The sequence below is a fragment of the Rosa chinensis genome, chromosome 3 (genome assembly GCF_002994745.2).
Source record: "Rosa chinensis cultivar Old Blush chromosome 3, RchiOBHm-V2, whole genome shotgun sequence".
NCBI classification, from domain to species: Eukaryota; Viridiplantae; Streptophyta; class Magnoliopsida; order Rosales; family Rosaceae; genus Rosa; species Rosa chinensis.
Genome location: NC_037090.1, coordinates 21,792,544 through 21,811,657, shown reverse-complemented (window position 1 = coordinate 21,811,657; position 19,114 = coordinate 21,792,544). Strand labels below are relative to the sequence as shown.

Sequence of the window (19,114 nt, the reverse complement as noted above, 5' to 3'; positions counted from 1 at the left end):
ACAACCACCCTCAAGACCAACCTCTCTACTTTTCAAGCCATTTCTCCCTTTCTGGTGTTACACTTCACATTCGAAACACTCTCACCCCCTCTTCCTCTTAACCCCAATTCCCTATTCACATTCCCAACATTCCCATTCCCATTCTCAACTACCAAATCCTCCCACAGCTCCTCCCCATTCCTCCCCTTAACCTGTTGCGGCTCCCCCACTTCCGCGAACCCGGACAGCTATCTTAGAACATATAACCCAACACCCCTCTTGAAATCCAATTCCCGGTCCTCAAAACTAATTTTCTTTTTGTGGGACAATAGAACCATGACAACAGAAGAAGAATTAGAGCACTTTCCTCCTAAAAAAAAGAGTACGCTTTTGTAACAAAGAGAAGCCAGACGTTGTCGTGAGCCCAGACTGGAAGCAAAGTCTGGACCTGAAACAATTCGAAACCTTGCTGCTGGAATCGAAACGCTCAGTTCATGGTTCAGACGCCGGTGATTCCTTCTAGGCCCAGTTCATGTATTCACCGTTCCAGATTGATCTGCTGGACCCAAGGACGTGGTTCAGACGTTGGTGAAGTCCCTGGTGGGCCATATCGTAGATGCAGATCGAGGAAGGAGAGAGAGAGAGAGAGAGAGATATATATATATATATATATATATATATATATATATATGATGAGAGAAGCGGGCCGTGGCGGAAGAAAAACGGATCAGTCGCCTAGATTTTCCTGAAGCCGGCTGGGGCAGCGATTCTGCAGAGAGAGAGAGAGGGATGTAATTTTTAATTTTAAAGGACTCTAAAAACAATTTAAAAAAAATTAAAGAATGAGAAAATCAGGGCTAGTATAGTAATTTTATCTTTAAAAATATGGAGTTAACGAAGCATTTGGATGGAAAGTAACGGAATGGACCTATTGGATGTAAAATTGAAATAACAAGGAGTAAACGTGTCAAATTAAAAGGTGAGGGACTGAACTGTTTTTTCAGTGAAACTTTATGGAGTAAACAGTATTTAACCCTTTAAATTATAAAGAGCCTCATTCCGCTCTCTATATTTAGGAGCGAGATAGCTAAAAGTTATAATAGAAAGCTACTTAGGAGTCTGGTGCAGCTGCTAAAATAAATAAAAAGCTAAACATACTCTCCAAAATAGCTAAGGAGCCAAAATAGAGAGTCTGCTAAAGATGCTTAATAAACTATCTCAAATTAGCCAAATTTTTAACTTTTGTTGAAAAAGTTAGTCTGTTGGAGATGCCATCAGAGAAGAAAACAATTTTTTGTATATTATTATTATTAGTTTAAAATTGCTGAGGGAAAGGATTAAGGGCTTAGAAAAAGAAAAAAAAAAAACCCCAGTCCTTTTTTTTTTTTTGGTCATTGACCCATAGCACCAAAATAAACTAAAATTAGTCCACTTACGCCACCAACAAAATTTTGTTCCCACTAACCCCACTTGATAGCTGAATGACGATTTTGGGCTCCAAAAAATTAAAAATTACAGGTCGCCACTCTTATCTCTCTTGTTGAATCTCTCTTATCATCGATCTCTCTCTTCAAGGACGACGTCGACTCTCTCTCTCTCTCTCTCTCTCTCTCTCTCTGCAAGGAAGACGTCGATGACCCTCTCTCTCACTTTCTCTCTCATCACCGATCTCTTTCTCTGCAAGGACGTCGACGACGACCCAAGGATCCATCTCTCTCTGTGCAAGGAGGAGGACCCCAACGCCAACGCCGACGACGAGGATCCATCTCTCTCTTTCTTTGTGCAAGGAGGTCGTCGACGAGGACGAGGATCTTAATTACAAAAGCTCCGAGTCTGATCCGAACCTTCTTCCCCGCACTAATCCCTCCGTCGGCCTTCTTCCCTGTTGTTTTCCAGCATCGACTTCGTCGTCGTCATCTTCGGCATCACCGGCGTCGTTGTCTCTAAGGCTGTGATTGATTGAATGATCTACTTTAGACCAGCTCGACCAGATGCAACTACTTTAGAGTCGAAGCTCTGGACACCGGTGAGAAACGCATCCGGCTTTTGACTTGGGTGCCCAGAGCATTTTCTAGGTGCCCAAATCATTTATTTATTTTTTGTAAAATGAGTGCAAAAATTTAATTAATTAATCAATTTATTTTGGTAAAGTGGGGGTAGAAGGCCCAGAAGGAAAGAACAAAGAAAAAAAAATTATTGGGGACAATAGACGTCTATTAAGGGGCAGTAGACGTCCCTTAATAGACGTTTTGATTGATGTAATCTCTTCATTTTTTTTTTCTTTAATCAAAGTTTTATTTGTCTAATTTGAAGAAATAAATGGGTATTAGGGGGTAATAGACATCTATTGGGGGGAAATAAACGTATATTGGGGGCAATACAGGTTATTCAGGGGGCAATAAACCTCTCCAACCCCATATGAGATCTACAACTACCTCTTTGGAGACTTTTGGCGAGGTTTCATAAACCTCTATTGCCCCCAATAGAGGCATGGCTGATAGTCGTCTATTGGGGAGCAATAGACTATTGGGGCAATAGATGTCTATTGGGGGCAAAAAAACCTTTCCGGTGAGATTTTCAGCAAATTTCGGTAGGTGGTAGCTGGTGACCGGGATCCGGCGAAGTCTCCTATAGTCTCTCTCTCTCTCTCTCTCTCTCTCTCTCTCTAAGTTTCAAAGGGGTGAGGGTAAAATGGTTTTAAAAAAAAAAAATCTTAATGAGATATTAGGAAAGATCTCTTTAGAGTGTTTTGGGTAAAAGAGAATTAAAAAAACTTAATGGGGTAAGTGGGAAAAGAATATCTAAAAATGGGGTAAATGGATAAAAACCCTTTTTTTTGGGGGGGGGGGGAGGTGGGAATTAACTCAAATGTGCTAGGTCATCTAACATAACCGAAATAACTGGAGGAATTAACTCAAATGATAGAATCAGTCGATCATGTAGGTCAGCTCAAATTACATGATCCGATGATATACTTATTTTATTTTTACATTCTTTCTTTCTTTCCAAGTTTACTTGTTTCGCAAATTTTCTTATATCCCAAGTCAAGCCCTCCCCTATATTAAGAGGCCAGTCTCTTGGGATGTAGAGTGTACCAGTAGTTTTCGCTTGAGCTATAGTCCAATAATACTTGAACAAAAATGCCGATCGCGTTCCCCCGGATCACCCTTCAGCACTATACCGCTGTCTGCATAACTGCCATACTTGTTCTCAATGCCAAGGATCCAATAAAGGATTGCTGGTATTTCTCTCTCTCTCTCTCTCTCTCTATGTCTTCATTATATCCATCTGCTCTTGTATATGGTTCTGATTACAACATGCATGTATTCTCTCAGGAACAGAAAGTTTGGTGCTCGTTCTTCATCACATGCCAATGCTATTAGTTCTGCTGCCGTTGTTGCCGATACTGGTGCTGCAGCCGCCACTACTGCTAACAGCTGATTTGATTGCTGCCATTTATGGGGAGCAGAAGTACTGTTTCTATAGTTTACGTTCTTTCTAAGAACTATTTAGGATTTAGTATCTAGGAATTTTAATCATTTGTAGTTTTTGACTTGTGTTTTTCGATATGCTGCTTTTGTTGGGATCTTAATAGAGAAACAATTGGTTCGTGTAATTTTATGACCCATAGCACTTATTTCTTTTTTTTAATTCTTTGCTTTTTATTCAGATATGAAATTTTATTGTAACCAAACGTAGTTCCAAATATAATTCATAAAGCGCGCTATTAAACCAACAATGTTACGTTTTAGGGCTAACCAACCATTTAGACTCCAATCATATCTTAATTAACACTCCAATCATATCTTAATTAACCAAAAACATGAAAAACTCTCTTGAGAGGAGGCGCTCTGGCAATTTAGGTCGGAGGGATTGAATTCTTCTATCTCTATTGACCAATCTGATGAGGATGGTGGTGGGGGAGGAATCCTTCGGCATCATGAGTGGACTTTGGTTGGACTAGCTGGCGGTCGAGCTACGGTTTTTGGTGTGCGACTATGGGAGGTCGGCAGAGGCGGACATCTGGTCATGACGGGTGCGTGCAGCCGGAAAGAATGGGGGTTAGACGTCATGATAATCGGGGTCGGATTTGAGTCTTGCGGTGGTGGTGACTTCCCTTTCGTTTCGGGTCGTGGGAACGATGAGGACAGTGGTGGTTTACACGGGTGGCGCGTCGAGGTTTGGCGCTGCTGCTGCTGCAAACCTTGGTGGCATGGATTTGGCTGGGGTATTGCGCGCACAGGTGATGGCGACGGAATCAAGTGTGACTACGATTTTCATGTTGGCGATCCGATTTTTGGCGGCGGCGGCGGCGGCTCGAAGGCTGGCAGCTACTACGCCGGAGGAGGCTGCATTGGCGCAAGTGACGGCGACGAGGCCATGCTTGGGGTGTGTTCTCTGGGTGCCCTGAGTAGCATTGGGTGGGCCTGGGCCTTTTCCACTTTTGTTAGGTTTTGTTTTGTTGTTTTTAATTTCCTTTTTTATTTTGTCAAGATGGATGGAGAATCTGCGACCTCTCTACTTGCTTGGACGAGATGTCGTCAAGGCTGGTCATGCTATCTGTGCCTATTTAATTTCCCATGGGTAGTGATGACTTTATTTTGGATGCGCTTTTTTGTCAGTTCCACGTGAGCAGGTCGTTATGTAATTTCGCTGAATTATCAAAAAATTGACAGATCGTTATAAAAAATAAAAAAAATCATTTAGACTCCAAAAGAAGCTTAAAAGTATATGATTAGTCCCAGTTAAACAATGATTAGGCCTTATTATATCCTACAACATTGTCTTGTGAATTAAAGTTGTGATATGCTCAATCGGGGGTTTCCTTACTGCTATCTTGGGTTTAATACTTCAATGTTGAATGGGTTCGTATTTGGCGGGTTCCTCTCTGCTGCCTTAAATTTCTTAGTATGTGAATTTTAGCATATTTACAAAAGGTTGAATTGTTTTTCCCAGTATCATTGACTTTCCTCGACACCTCTTGTTCTATATATTATATACTTTTTTTTTCGATGACTAGAAAAAAACAAACAACTACAAAACAAACCCACAACTACGCCCCTTCCCAGCTGATCCAAATGGAACGCTGGGGACACTGAGAGGGGCAAGCAAAAAACCAAACGGTAAGATTGGAGGATTGATGAGCTAACGCAGCGAGACGATCAACAACAAAATTGGCTTCGCGATGTATATGCCTAAAGATGATGGACTGGAATGGTTGAGCCAACAGCTTAATATCCTCCACTAGGGTTTTGATTCGCCATGGCACTTCAGATTTTCCACAAAGGCACTCAATTAACAACTTTGAACCACCTTCAACTAAGATATACTGATGCTGGTGTAGAAAAGCCGTATGCAAACCTTCTTTGAGGGCGATGGCTTCAGCTACAAGTACTCCAGTATGACCTAGCTTCTTATTTGCCGCAAACAATGGATCCCCATCAGAATTTCTAATAACAAATCCAATGGCTGTACCATTCTGGACAGAACCATCAAAGTTCAATTTGAACTGGTTCAAATCTGAAGGTTGCCATTGAATGTGAAAAGACTTAAAAATGTGATGAGGTCTAAAGTGCGGGTTGGCTTTGCAGTAATATATATTATATACTATATACTTTGTGAACACAAGTTTATTATAGATCAATGTGGGTTTCCTATGCCTCTATTATTTTAGTACGTAGCTAGGAGCATTTAAGTTGATTTTTACTAAAAAGGAACAATCACAAAGTCAGGCCTGGCCTATAACGAAAACAACAAATCATTGTAAAGTTATAAACAGTTGCAATGAGAGCCTAGAGTCATAGACTACATTAGTACATGGTGGCCGGTTCTTTAGTCTTTATCTATCCTCTATGTTTTATGATTTTTTAATATTTTATTTATTTTCAGTGAATTTATTTGGGTGATTTAATTAATAATTTATGTTGGAACATTTAGGCCCGTTCGGTAAAGTTTTCAAAAACAAAATTTCAAAAACATTTTTAAAAAATGAAAAAGAAAAAAAAGAGTTATATTTTCCATATTGAAAACGAGTTCGGTATTTCATTCTCTTTTTTTATATTCCTTTTTAATATCAGAATTCATGAGTCATGGTGTCATGGAAGCTGAGACTCAATGGAGATTCAGTATAACTCAGAGACAATAGACTATCAATGGATTGGCATACCCATGAATGTATTTGATTTTCCTAAAAGTAGATAAGCAAATTGACGAGCAAACAAGGCAAGCTATTGTTTATGTAACAGCCAATACAATCAAGTGTTTACTGTCCATAATCACTTATCAATCATGCAAGAGACTATAAATAATCAACTCAATACCCAGATGATCGATAATTAATCATACAAGAGTTCCATATTTATATAAATCTTATATGTTTCTCAATCATCGTTTCTATAGATTCAATACAAGAATTCAGATCTAGAACTTTCACAGATTCTTAGTCATAATCCAACAATGGCACCGTTGACGACGTAGTTTGGTTAGAATTCGGCGACTACAGTGGTCTGGGTAGTTTTTTCTCTTTGAGTTACCCAGTGTAATTGGAAGTGTAAGGATGAAGAAGTAGAAGTTTTCTGGTGAGGAATGAAAGCAGATTGAGAGAAAGCGTTGAAAACGTCAATGTTTTCTGATTTTTAGAGTAAAGTTAGAAAACATTTTCAATTTTTATTTTCAGTATTTTTAAAAATAGGCTAACGAACAGATTTTCTTATTATTTTCATTTTTAAAAACAAAAATGGGATGATATTTTCTCTACCGAACGGGCCCTTAAGTTTTTATTAGTGTAACTCATAGTGATTTTATTTTGTATTTATTTCTTGTAACTTATGACTTTTGGTTACTACCCTATTAATTAAGAAGTACTATAAGCCTATAAATACTACAATTTGTTGCATGCATGAACATCTAACCTTTAGGCCATGTTTGGTTCATAGATTTGAGGCATCAGGAAAGGAAAGTCTTTCCTTTCCTTTGTTTGGTAACCACAAAATCTGTAAGCACTTTCCTGACAGAGGGGAAAATAGGGGGGAAGGTCTTTCCACTCAAGACCCATGAGATTGATTTTCCCCTCTTCTTTCCCAGCATTTATGACTGCAATTTTGGACAATAATAACCCTAATTCTAATATTGATTGCCTAACTTGCTGTGCTATGGAAAGATTTGTAAAAGAGTTAAGTTTTTAAGTGCCTTACTTGCTGTAAGTGAATATAATCCCACTTTTTGAACTTAATATTGTACTATTTTCTGCATAATATTCTCCTATAATAGTGGAATTAAAAATAATAAACTTCCAGACTATAAGCAATATTATGAATCTGATCTCTCTTTTGGTTAAGCCTTATGAATCTAAGTTTGTATATTAACTTCTTGTTTCTTTATGAATACTGATAAAAAGCTGAACTAATATTAATTTCTTCTGCATGTTGCATTATATATATGATCCTTGTTTATAGAAACATGTTTGCTTTGTGATATGAAGGAGTCTTGTAGATTACTGGTGCTTTTAACTAGCAACATTATGTTTCTGAGATGTACTAAAATGTTATTAGTTGTGCTGATCAATCAATGTTATTTGGGTTCTTAACAAAAGTGATATTTTTGTTCATCTACTGTGTTAATTGCTGTACGAAAGGCCTATGAGTTGATCCAGTCTTGATTCTTCTATCATGTTTGCTTTGTGATATTTATATCAAATTGCCTAGTGTTGATTGTTTTCTTAATGTATAATTCTTGCTCTTTCCAAACATTTATGCTACCATGAATAGTGTAAAAGACATTCAGCTTTGTTTTCTTTTTTTTGAATAAAGGGCTGGTGCGGCGGCCCTTAAGCTCTGTTTCCTTTTATACACAGGGGTTCCTTACATATTTGCACCAAATCACATCCAAATGAGCCATCAGGAAGCCTACTGATATGCAACATCCAAATGTTGTTTTTATTTCAAAATACAAGGGTATTACTGAAACTTAGACATATTTTTACTTTCCTTTCCTTCACCAACCAAATACAGGAAAGGAAATCAAATGGTCTTTTCTGAATACTTTCCATACTTTACCAAACACAAGAAAGGAAAACTGACAGGAATTTTGATTTCCCATCTCCATAGGAAAGACAAGGGAATTGATTTCCCTTCCGTGAACCAAACGAGGCCTTATTGTAAAAAGGGGTCTATGCTCAATGCCCCATGTATTCAACACTTTCATTAATGAACGTTTGAGGACAGTTGCACCAATCCTATATTTCACAAAAAAAAAAAAAAAAAAAAATCTAACCTTTATATAACAACTTTACGTATAACTACTCAAACAACAATATTCACCTATCAACTTTCTTTCAAATACCCTCTATAGTGTCGTTTGTATTTTTGTGGCCAAAAAAAGGTGTCATTTGGTGAGGTTTAGGTCGTTCCTCCAATTTATACAGATCGGTGTGAGCTTCGCAACTTGTTGTTAGGCCGTGTATCCTGCTAGATATAAGTCAAGAGATTTCTGATGCACCATTATTATTCCGTATAGGGCTTGAATTTCCTCAAACAGTGCGAGATACCCAAGCATCAACATATTTGTAAACAAGTTTCTCAATTAGAAATGATAATCTCAAAGATAGCAATAATAACACCTCCAAAATAAATTTTGTATTTTGCAATAATAATTTCCTTAATGGGAATTTTCTAATAATTATCACATGCAGCCTAAGAAGAAAAATATGAAAGAATTAGGTAAATCTCACTAACAAAATAAAGGCAAACCATGCTATGTAAATAAGAACCAATATTCTCCTTCAGAAAATAAGCAACAATATACATGTTGTTATGTTTGTGGTAAACTCGAAATTGCAATTTTTGAAAACGTGAGGCAATTCCTTGATCAAGATCATGTTACTGAAGAATTATATGTGGCAATGATAACTAATATAAACATGGTTCAAAGTATTAAAGGATGGTGGGCAGATTCTGGTGCTAATAGGAATGTCTACAACGACAATCTACTTTTCTTCATAAGAAGACTGGTTTTTAACAGACTATGGAATTTGACCAATATATATATATATATATATATATATATATATATATATATATATATATATAAAGGTGCATTTGTACGAAAATGTCATGTCTGTGATGGCATGTTCAAATTTAATGTTGAAAATAATAACAAAACATTTACTTCAATTTATATCCTCTCTTCTTTGAATTTTTGGCACGCACGTTGTCATTTCAATAGTAGATATGTGGAATCATGAAGCTTGAGTTTAATTCCTTTAGTGCAAAAAGATGTTAAAATGTTAGATCTGCAATAAAGCAAAATTACTAGAGGGCCTCACAAAAATGTTGACATGATTACCGAGCTATTGGAGTTAATTCATATAGTGTGAATTTAGGGGAATTTCAACTCATGGAGAAAACATTTATTTGATCACTTTTATTGATGATCGTTCTATATATACTTGTGTTTATTCGATGAAAAATAAAAGTGATACATTAAATTCAAAGAGTTCCTCCTTGAGATGAAAATCAATTTGGTAGAAAAATTAAGGGGAGTGAAATTTGCACTCCTCAAATTGTAAACCACACTCCCATATATAATATTATTTTAATCATGATATGCTTTCTGTTCCAAAAATGTCATTGCCTTCTCTCATAGATGATATTCAAAGAGAAAGCTTGAGCTCTTTTCTGAAAATGGATTTCATATATGTCTGCTCCTCCTTTTTCGTTCTCAAGATTATGATCAACTTAAAGCACCCCAGCCCAATTCCTTCATCATTAGGTGTCTCTTCTACACCACGCTCCACCATTAAATCTTTACATCACACATTCACTGTAACACTACCCCAAATATTCAATTTTTTCAGATGCTCTCTATTCGAAGGCTCCAGCTTTAACACAAAATCAGATATCTAGAATCAAAATTTGACTTGTGGTTATATGAAATTGGTCCAATTCTGGATATCTGAGTGTTCTCGGCCATAATAGCTTTGGCATCGCCCAAGACCCGCCAAAAAGACCACCCTGGCTAAGCATTCATCGACGAAGCCTTGCTGGACAACTCAGACTGGGTCTTTTCCTGGTAAAGGGCGCTGGATAGACGGTCGGGTCAAGCGAGAACCTGGACCTGAGATTCTCGTATTGGAATCCGAGAATGGCTATGAAGATTGACATGAAGAGGAAGCCGCCGAGTTGGATCGGGAACTGGCTGATTCGGTTGGTGAGGAAGAATGTGAACCAGTAGCCAAGGACGGTGGACTAACTATTTAACAAGGTGTGAGGTGAAGTTTCCTCTGGTTTGATTGGTAAAGATCATTGTTTTTCAAGAGAGAGAGTTTGAATTCTGACCTATTTCTCTTCAGAAAAGAGAGAGAGAGTTTGACTATAGATAAGAGAGGAAGAGACGGATGAGGGTATTTCTGGAATACAACAATATCATTAATTGTAGTAATATTATAAAATCAAATGGAGTGTGGTTTACAATTTAGGGAGTGTAAATTTCACTCCCCAAAATTAAAAGGCTCCGAAGTGATAGAGGGAGATAATATAATTCTTCTGAATTCAATTATTTTGTTAAATCCTTAGGAGTAATTCATGAATTACTCCCACCTGATTCACTTGTAATCCTATTGGGTCGTAAGGCGCAAAACACTAGTTAAAACTTTTAGGTGGACATAGTCTCCTACTAAGGCGGGAGGTGGACTACTATATTTCTCGTGTCTCACTTAATCTCTCCCTCTCTCTCTCTCTAAAGCTAACTAAAGCCTTCAGTTCTAACGTTAATAACTCTCTCGGTAGTTTCTGGGTAAATGACAATCACAAAAGCAGACATATTAGCAGTGCTCTGCTTCGAATCCTCTGAATCGTGTCTGTCATGCATAGAAAACCAATTCACAGCAAAGCAAATCACTCACTGGGTTACCCAAAGCTCCCTAACAACATGAAACCAATCCATGTTTGAACGGCTTTGCAACAGTGAGAAACAAAAAGCATTTGTACACAATTGAAATCCAAATTCATAGAAATGTGGAACTAGAACAAATCTAAATGGGGAACCTTTTAATTGAAATATGAATTGGAATTTAGAAACCCTAAATAATTGCACAAAATTATAAAATAAAAGCCAAAGCGAAACAAAAATTGGGGATTGCCATTATTGTGGCGGCAGTGGAGGCTTATTTGTAGTGGTGGCTGGGATTGAAGGCGAGGCATGGATGGGTTTGAGGAGGAAGAAGATGAGAAGATGGGCAGCTCCGATTTCTTTTTCGGTTCATTGTACTTGACTGCTTCTTCCTCATCGTCGTCTTCTATGTTTGGTAGTGGTACGTGGTGGAGAAGGAGGAGAGAATGTTGAGTCACAAATTACTTATGCAATTGTGCCCCATAATTATGAAAATTGATTTGTCTTCCATGATATTTTACTCTTTTTAATCCATTTCCTTTTATTTGTAGGAAACCATGCATTGAGAATAAAATGACCATTTGAAGCGTGAAATGCGGAGATTTGAAGCTAGGAGAAGAAGGCAAGGAGATTGGAAGAAAATTGCAAATCGACTTTTCCGGTGAGCCGCCGCCATTCATGGATGATCTTTTCTCTAGTAAAAGAGGACCATGGTTATGAGAATCTCCCATAACTTGAAATTCAAATATCTCCCTACACTCTGTCCTTTTGTCACCTTGCAAATTTGGGACCATTTGGGGGACAATGGTGTAAGAGCATCTCTTGCACATCTTGGGACCAAGGGGATATACATAGCTGATCAAAGAGAGGCCAAAGCCTCAATATTCATCATTCTTAATTGACTCCATTTTTTCCATCATCTTCATCCTATCCAAGACCCATTTTCTCTCTAGAGAACATACCACCATTTCTACCACTACTAACACCACAACTCACCTTAGAGATTCCAAATTTCACCATTCTCACCAATATCAAGAGCTTAGAGAAAGGAGAAGGAGTTGACTACCACCACATCATGTTCTTGGAGACCCATCTCCACCACCTCTTCTGGCATCATCAATAGTCACTCTTTACTCCCTATCTCTTTATGTATTTGATGTTTAATAGAAGGTTGAAGTTTGTGTATCTAGCTATGTGTGAGTAGTGAACTAGTTGGGTTCAGCCCTAGCCAAACTTGTTTGTATTGATTGTTTTGTTTATAAATTGATGCAAATTCATGTTGTCATTCTCACATGTCAATTCAATAGTTGAATGCATTATTTAGACCTAATCAATTTGAGTTATGTGTTTGCCATGACATAAAGTTTTGCTTAGAGATTGATTACCTTTAGGCAAAAGGGAGCATGAAAGCACACTATATGTGCATGTGAGGGTAGTGAGCTAAAATCACCTAGAGATAAGATTGGTTTGCTTGCTTGGTTACCTAAACTCTAAGCTTTATGCATTTAGGGGCAAAGGATTGAGATGTATCCGGTAATTGAATTTGTCTCTTGGTAGTCAGCTCTAAACTTATCCGGTTAGAGTTAATATAATGAAAGGGGTTTAAGCCTTAGTAGTTCTATCCAGATGCTAAGAGGGTAGTTGGACAATTAGCTTTGCATCATTCATATTCAATTACTTTAAAGCTTACTTGGGAGGCAAGAGGTGAAACCCAATGCCCTAACTCCCATCCATTTGATAACAACTTGTTTAGCTTAGCTTAGTTTACATTACTTGATTTCGTTGTTTCAATTTAAATTGAAACCATTCTCAAAATCAAAATCAAATCTCTACACACCATCTTGCACATACTCACCATGAACCTTGGTTCACCTGTGAGCTTTTGTTTGTGATTGTACATTTGCATATTCTTTCTAGTTTTCCTTAGCTAGAGTGGGATTTACCAATCCCTTGTGTACGATATCGCTTACTCTAAATCCCTACTACACTATATATAACTTGACTCTTATACTTGAGGGTGGCTTCAAAGCCAATAGAGAGCTTGTTGGTGGTGTTAATCGATGGAGTGGGGACATGGCTGGGATTAGTGAGGATTAAGACATGAAATGACGAAAGTGCCCTTCAAAAATTGCCAATTGGCAACCTTAGTAATGGAGGTAACGACTCTAGGTATCAATGTTCGGTCGGGGTCAGAACCTCATGTACTGTTTTGATATTTTTAAAACGTGAGGTACTAAAATTTATAATGAGCAAAACATTGAGTACCGTATGAACAATTTTTCCTTTTTTCTCTGTCTTTTTCTTCTCACTTCGAAATTTGGCTTTAGCACTTTTGCTATGGTCAAACAAGAAGTTAGTGAAGTGCAAACACAACATATTTTGTTGGCAACTCTGCGTACCAAACTCGATCAATTGAAGACCAGGTGTTTTTTCCCCCTTAATCAAGTAAGAAGTCGTGTTAAGGGTCCTTAGCTTCCAAACTTTCCTTAATGACGTTATCCATAAATGGTCTTTTGACTGGCCTGTACTGAACTCCAAAGCTCCAAATAATTAGTGTACTTTTTATAATTCACCAAACTTCCTGTGTGTTGAAAAACTGTGCTGTATGTATTCTTTGCGATCAATCCCTATCGATGATTCTTGTTATGTTCTATCGTCCAAAAAAAAAAAAACATTCTGTTGATGGTTCTTAAATCAGAGCAAACTAATTGGGTTGGTAATACTATTGCGGCTGTACTAGTCTAAATATCTAAACGTACGGTTCCATTATTGGTCTTCCCCATTTTTCCTGGTCTAGGAAGTAATGTAGCACTTGATCATCAGATCCAACATATCGTGAGTCGCTTTTAATTGTTATGTGTAGAGGATGAAATTTACGGGGTGAGTCCAATGTTCAAGTAATTTATTGAGGTAGCTAGGTTGAATAAGGAACTGGTTTTCAAAAAATTTCGCCAAATCAAATGATGGCATGGACGTAGTTATTGTGAGTCTTTAATTTGATTTCAAATCAGAATTTGTGCGTTACACTCCTACCAACACTATAAACAGAGGAAAGTTCCTTAGCACATTCTTGAACAAGAGACAACCGACCCTATATTCTTCCCTTTCAAAAAAAAAAAACCGACCCTATATTCTTCATATATTATGACCTTCTGCTAGGAATCTATAGTTGTTTAGGAATGTTCTTCGTATATCCTTGTTGATAATCTTGATAATTGTTACCAAACATTTTCTCTTACTATTTCCAATTGCTTACAATGCTAGCTAGTAGTAGTATTTTGAGTGGAAGAAATCGTGGAAAAGGGAAGGAGACAAGGAGGTTTATGAAGACTATACATGTAACTTTGGAAACAATGGTACATGTAATGTAAAAGCATTAATTAAGACTTAAGAGGGCTAAAGCCAGACCTAACATGAGGCCCGTGAGTCGACCGTCTTAGGCCCAGTGTCTCATCAGAGCTTAATTTTTTTTTTTTGGGATATTTAAACGAATTATTAAGTAAATAAAATATAAGTTTTTTACTAAACAATGAAATTGGTTGCAAATATTTATTCTTTTATGTTACTTAAAGCCTATGTTCGAATCCCCTTTTTGTTATGTATTTTTTTTCTTTTTAATTTTTAAAATATTTTTTGGAGATTTTTTTTTTCTATAAAAAAAATTGTAAGCCCTTTTTTATTTTTCTCCTCAAGTCCTGGCCTAAAGAGGGCCAATTGACCCTTCTAGCTAGCTACGCCTTTCTTTGTGAGTCTCTGTTCTTACATATGTTGTTCTCCTTTATGAGAGCATCTTTACCAATGATGGCCATTATTTAGTTAAATTTTAGTCAAAATAACTAAAAAGTCATTTTGGCTAGCCACTTTAGAAATACGTCTGCATCAGTTTTCTCTACTTTAATTATATTTAAATTTATAATATTATTTATTTAATGAAGAAAAAATTTATTAAATGTAATTATAAATTACAGCTAAAAGGTACGAGAGCGACCTCTCTCTCTCTCGTTGTTTTATCGGTAGCCGCAAGGCCATAAGTCGAGTTTTTCAGATCGGTCTCTTTGATCAATCTCGTACCTCCCTCTATTTGATCCTCTCCATCTTCGCCTTCTACTTTGGTCCAATCCCTTTTCATCTCCTTCTCTCTTTGGCTCCCTCACATCCTGATTATGGTGGGAGTTAAGGGGTTCTTGCTCTGTTCGTGAAGATGCTGGCGCTCCTGGACGACGTACGTTGAGCACTCGGTGCTAGTCATGGTGTTGTTGTGCAATTGGATTCTGCCAAGCCAAGACAGATTAGATGGTCTATGCTCTATGTCTTGGCTTCTTGATCCCATGTGTGGCTTTGCTCCTGATCACAGGGTAACTAGCGATGGAACGTTCATTGGCAGTGGTATGGTGCTGGTGTAGTTCTTCCCAACGCTAAAGCCTGGCTTGCGTTTTTGCATCGGCTAGGGTTCCTCCTGTGCCCTAAGGTTTCGCTTGGGACTTGTTGACTTGGTAGTGGGAGTTCGGGTCCATCAGTTACTCTGTTTTTTATTTTTAATTTTTTATTTTCTGCATTTCCCCTTTGTCCCAAGATAGGTCGAGCCTCGCACACTGGGTGTATGTTTTTCTTTTTCCTTAGCTTGTTGTATGCTGGACAATAGTGGGGCGTGTCTTTTTAGTATGACTGTGGTCGGCTTAGACGTACCCACTTATTGTTCTGTATATGTGGACTCTAGGAGCTATAGTCTTTATTACTACTTAGAAGCTTATTTCTAGACTGTGGTTGGCTTCTTGTAACATTTTATTACTGTTCTACCTAAATTTGTCTAATAAAAGTGTTTTCATTTCTTCTCCAAAAAAAAAAAAAAAATCTGTCTAGTGAAGAGAGTCGGTGAGTTTCTATTAAACGCTTATTTAATGACACACTTTTAGGCCTAACTAATGGCAAGATAGATGATGCTCAGCAGCCGCAGCTTGAGTTCCTTAGTGATATTTATTTTTAATTAAGCTTGATATATAATCATGAATGTTTAGTGAAAGTTCATTAAAAGTCCCGGAAGATTAGAGTGATCTTTCCCTTTTCACATTAAAACAAGTACAAGACAACGTTTCCTCTTTATAAAAAAAGGAAGAAAAAAAAAGTACAAAACAACGTATACGGAAAGTGCAATACTAAACAAAGGCTAGCTTGGACAAGGAGGTTTAATGCTTTGTCTTAATCAAGAAGATTAGTGGTTGAATAGTAATGGGAAAAGTGTAAGAACCACAGTTTTTCTTCCGCTCAAAAATACCACTACTAGCCAGAGATTATAGACGTAGCCGCAAAATTAAATCTTAGCTAAATAGGGCTTTTCTCATCACTCATTATATCATGAAACTTGATACGAAATTTGTCAGGACACTCGCGCTTTTGAATAAATATTAGGATTTAATACAAACCATGTAGGGCATATATGGTAATTAGTTCTAAAAAAGTGTTAAAAGCTCAATGAAGCTGTTCTTAGAATGGTGCCCATAGATTTACAACATATATGCTCAAAATGTTGGGTCATCGGAGTTCAATAGTGGTGGAGGGCTTTACATGAATTATATTAATTATATCTATTCTGGGATTTGAGAGCATGCCAGCTGCAATGCAACAGTTTCAAAATCTATGATTTCCACAGAATTTTAATTATGCTATGGAGTGAGACGTCTGCTATAGCAAGGAGCATGTTTTTGTGAACGTACAATAAGCAGTAACTTTTAGGTATTAGTGTTTGATAGATATATTCTGCTGCTAAGCCCAAAGGTAGAAGTACGTACAGTTTGCGTATTTCATATTCAAACTATAAGTGGATCCTTATGTTCACTTGCTCTCATAGTCTATTTACGTGGTCAGTCACTAAGTTGGGATAATGAATTCTCACCTCACCCTTTCGTAATCAAAATTGTTCATTTTATAAATTATCTATTAAATATCAACACTACAAAAATCATACTGAAGATTGTCTAATCATCTACTTGTATCAAGAAATTGACAATTTGATAACAATCAATCAAATTGTCCATTTGTTTGATAATCTGTTGTAGACCAATATGTATACACATATCAAAGAAATATTTTACAGTAGGGTAGCTTAAGAAAAAAAGAAAATTGTTCATGAACGATACAGTTATGTTAGAGTGCGTATCAGTGTTTTGAAATTTGTTTATATTTTCTCCAATTCGTTTTGTGATTATTTGTGAGTGCATGTGTCCATCAGCATCCTAATTATATATATTGTAATTGCACGTCACATGCTTATACCTGTTTTTTTCATGTATGCATGCATGAATTGAGGATGATTCTAATTTGACTATATATCAATGTTGTTATATATTTTGTATACTTAAACGTTATAGATTAAGTCTCTCTTTAACCAAAAGAAACCTAACCCTAGGTTTTGCAAATCAGTTTTTGTGAGAATTAATATAATATTTAAAAACATTTTATGTGAACAAATACGAGGCTACCAATGTACTCAACTGTTGGTGAATCTACCAATTAATTATCCTCCGTTCAAAAAAAAAAAAAAAAAAAAGCAAAAAAGGAAAGGTGGATATCTTGGATTTCCGTATTTGAGCAAAGCTATATGCTGGAAAAGTATTTTCCATTTTAATAGAACTAAGAAATGTACGACCACATATCTAGTAATCCAAATTTCTAAACCTGAATTAAAGACAATGGTGGAAATGCTGCTCTGATCGAATAGGGTTCCATGAAGAAAGCTCAAAAATAGATCAGAGAATATAATTTTTAATCGAAAACAATATATTCTAACTGTCCCGCAGTATTCGAATGTGAAGCCCTCAACATTCCAGCAATCGTTATCAGCTAAAATTGAAGCCACGTAAAATAACCAAAATTTTTGGCAACCACTTCATAGTCAATTTCCAACCATTCAATGATTTTCATAGCTATACACACCACTGTATGTAGAACCAGAAGCATTTAGTTAGTGGATAAGGCATACATAGAACTGATATGGGAGTACTCAAGCATTGCCTTTGCTTTGCTGGTTCCCTCTACAAAATATCTATTTGTCGATGCCTCTGTATATCGTTATTGCAAGTTGCTCGAAACTTAGGCAAATTTTTGAGTATGGGTGGAAGTAAAGTGAAAAGAATGTTTCCGTTTTTGATAACATAATTCCCCTTTTCTTTAAAATAGCGAGGGGAAAATCACAACACAGCGACATTGTTACACAGCGATAAGTGTGGCCCGTGGTCCACCATTGTACCAATACTGTCCCAACTTAACACACGCCCCCTCACGCGCAACCTAGCTTTAGGTCGGAGACTTGGCCCATATAACAATCCAAGGCCCACATCAGACACTTGGTAACAATCCAATCGGAATATTCTGATGGCAATATAAGGAATCCAAATTAACGATTGGAGACGCAATTGGAGAGAGACCCGCTCTGATACCATGTTACATAGCGACAAGTGTGGCCCGTGGCCCACCATTGTACCGATATTGTCCTAACTTAACCACCCGTTAGGTGTTGGGTTTTAATCACAAAAGGTCTCGGTATAATTGGGTGAGATCCACCCACTTATAAGTTATATTTTATTTGTCACTTTTCCAATGTGGGATCTTTCCTCCTCAACAGACATGACTGATAAAATGTGATGAAGAAATGAAAAAGGGTTGCAGACACACCACACGTACACTTCAAAATTCAAGACATGTTTTAAAGGCATGCATAGAACCCTATATTTGAGTCTAAGTACCTTCACACAGATTACGTATTAGCAACCATGTTGATGTACATGATTTGATCAAGCGTATATTTTTTGTTGTTGGTGAAGTATACTAATTAATTTATCCTATTTTAAGAAAGAAATCTCGGATGACAATAATGACAAGAGGTATTAAGGAATTTAGGGAATAGAAGGACTTATAACTCACGTATGTAACCCTTGTTTTCTGTTAGTTAATGAGTGTCAAGTCGGTCAAGATAATCATGAGCCGGACATTAAAGTTTTATGGATTTTATCGTTGCCATCCACATTTTGATATCTTAAAATATATAATTATTTAACATGGAAATAATATATTCTCATGATGATAACATCCTTGAACCATAGCTCAAACAATAGCTAACCCTAATCCACTAAAATTAAACCATTGAAATTGGCCCTTAAACAAATTAAGGAAAAAGATGCTAACATGAGAATAATTGACTGTAAGCATCTGTGGCCATGCATTTTATGGTTAGCATCCAAATTTCGAAATCTTA

At 37.0% G+C, this 19,114-nt stretch overlaps 1 long non-coding RNA gene across 1 annotated transcript; it reads left to right on the top strand.

Annotated features, from left to right (window-relative positions):
* Positions 1 to 3,081: 3,081 nt before the first annotated feature.
* Positions 3,082 to 3,603, top strand: LOC121052057. Its single transcript, XR_005807879.1, has 2 exons — positions 3,082 to 3,220; positions 3,315 to 3,603. It is a non-coding gene; the product is annotated as an uncharacterized LOC121052057 (long non-coding RNA).
* The last annotated feature ends 15,511 nt before the right edge of the window (positions 3,604 to 19,114 follow it).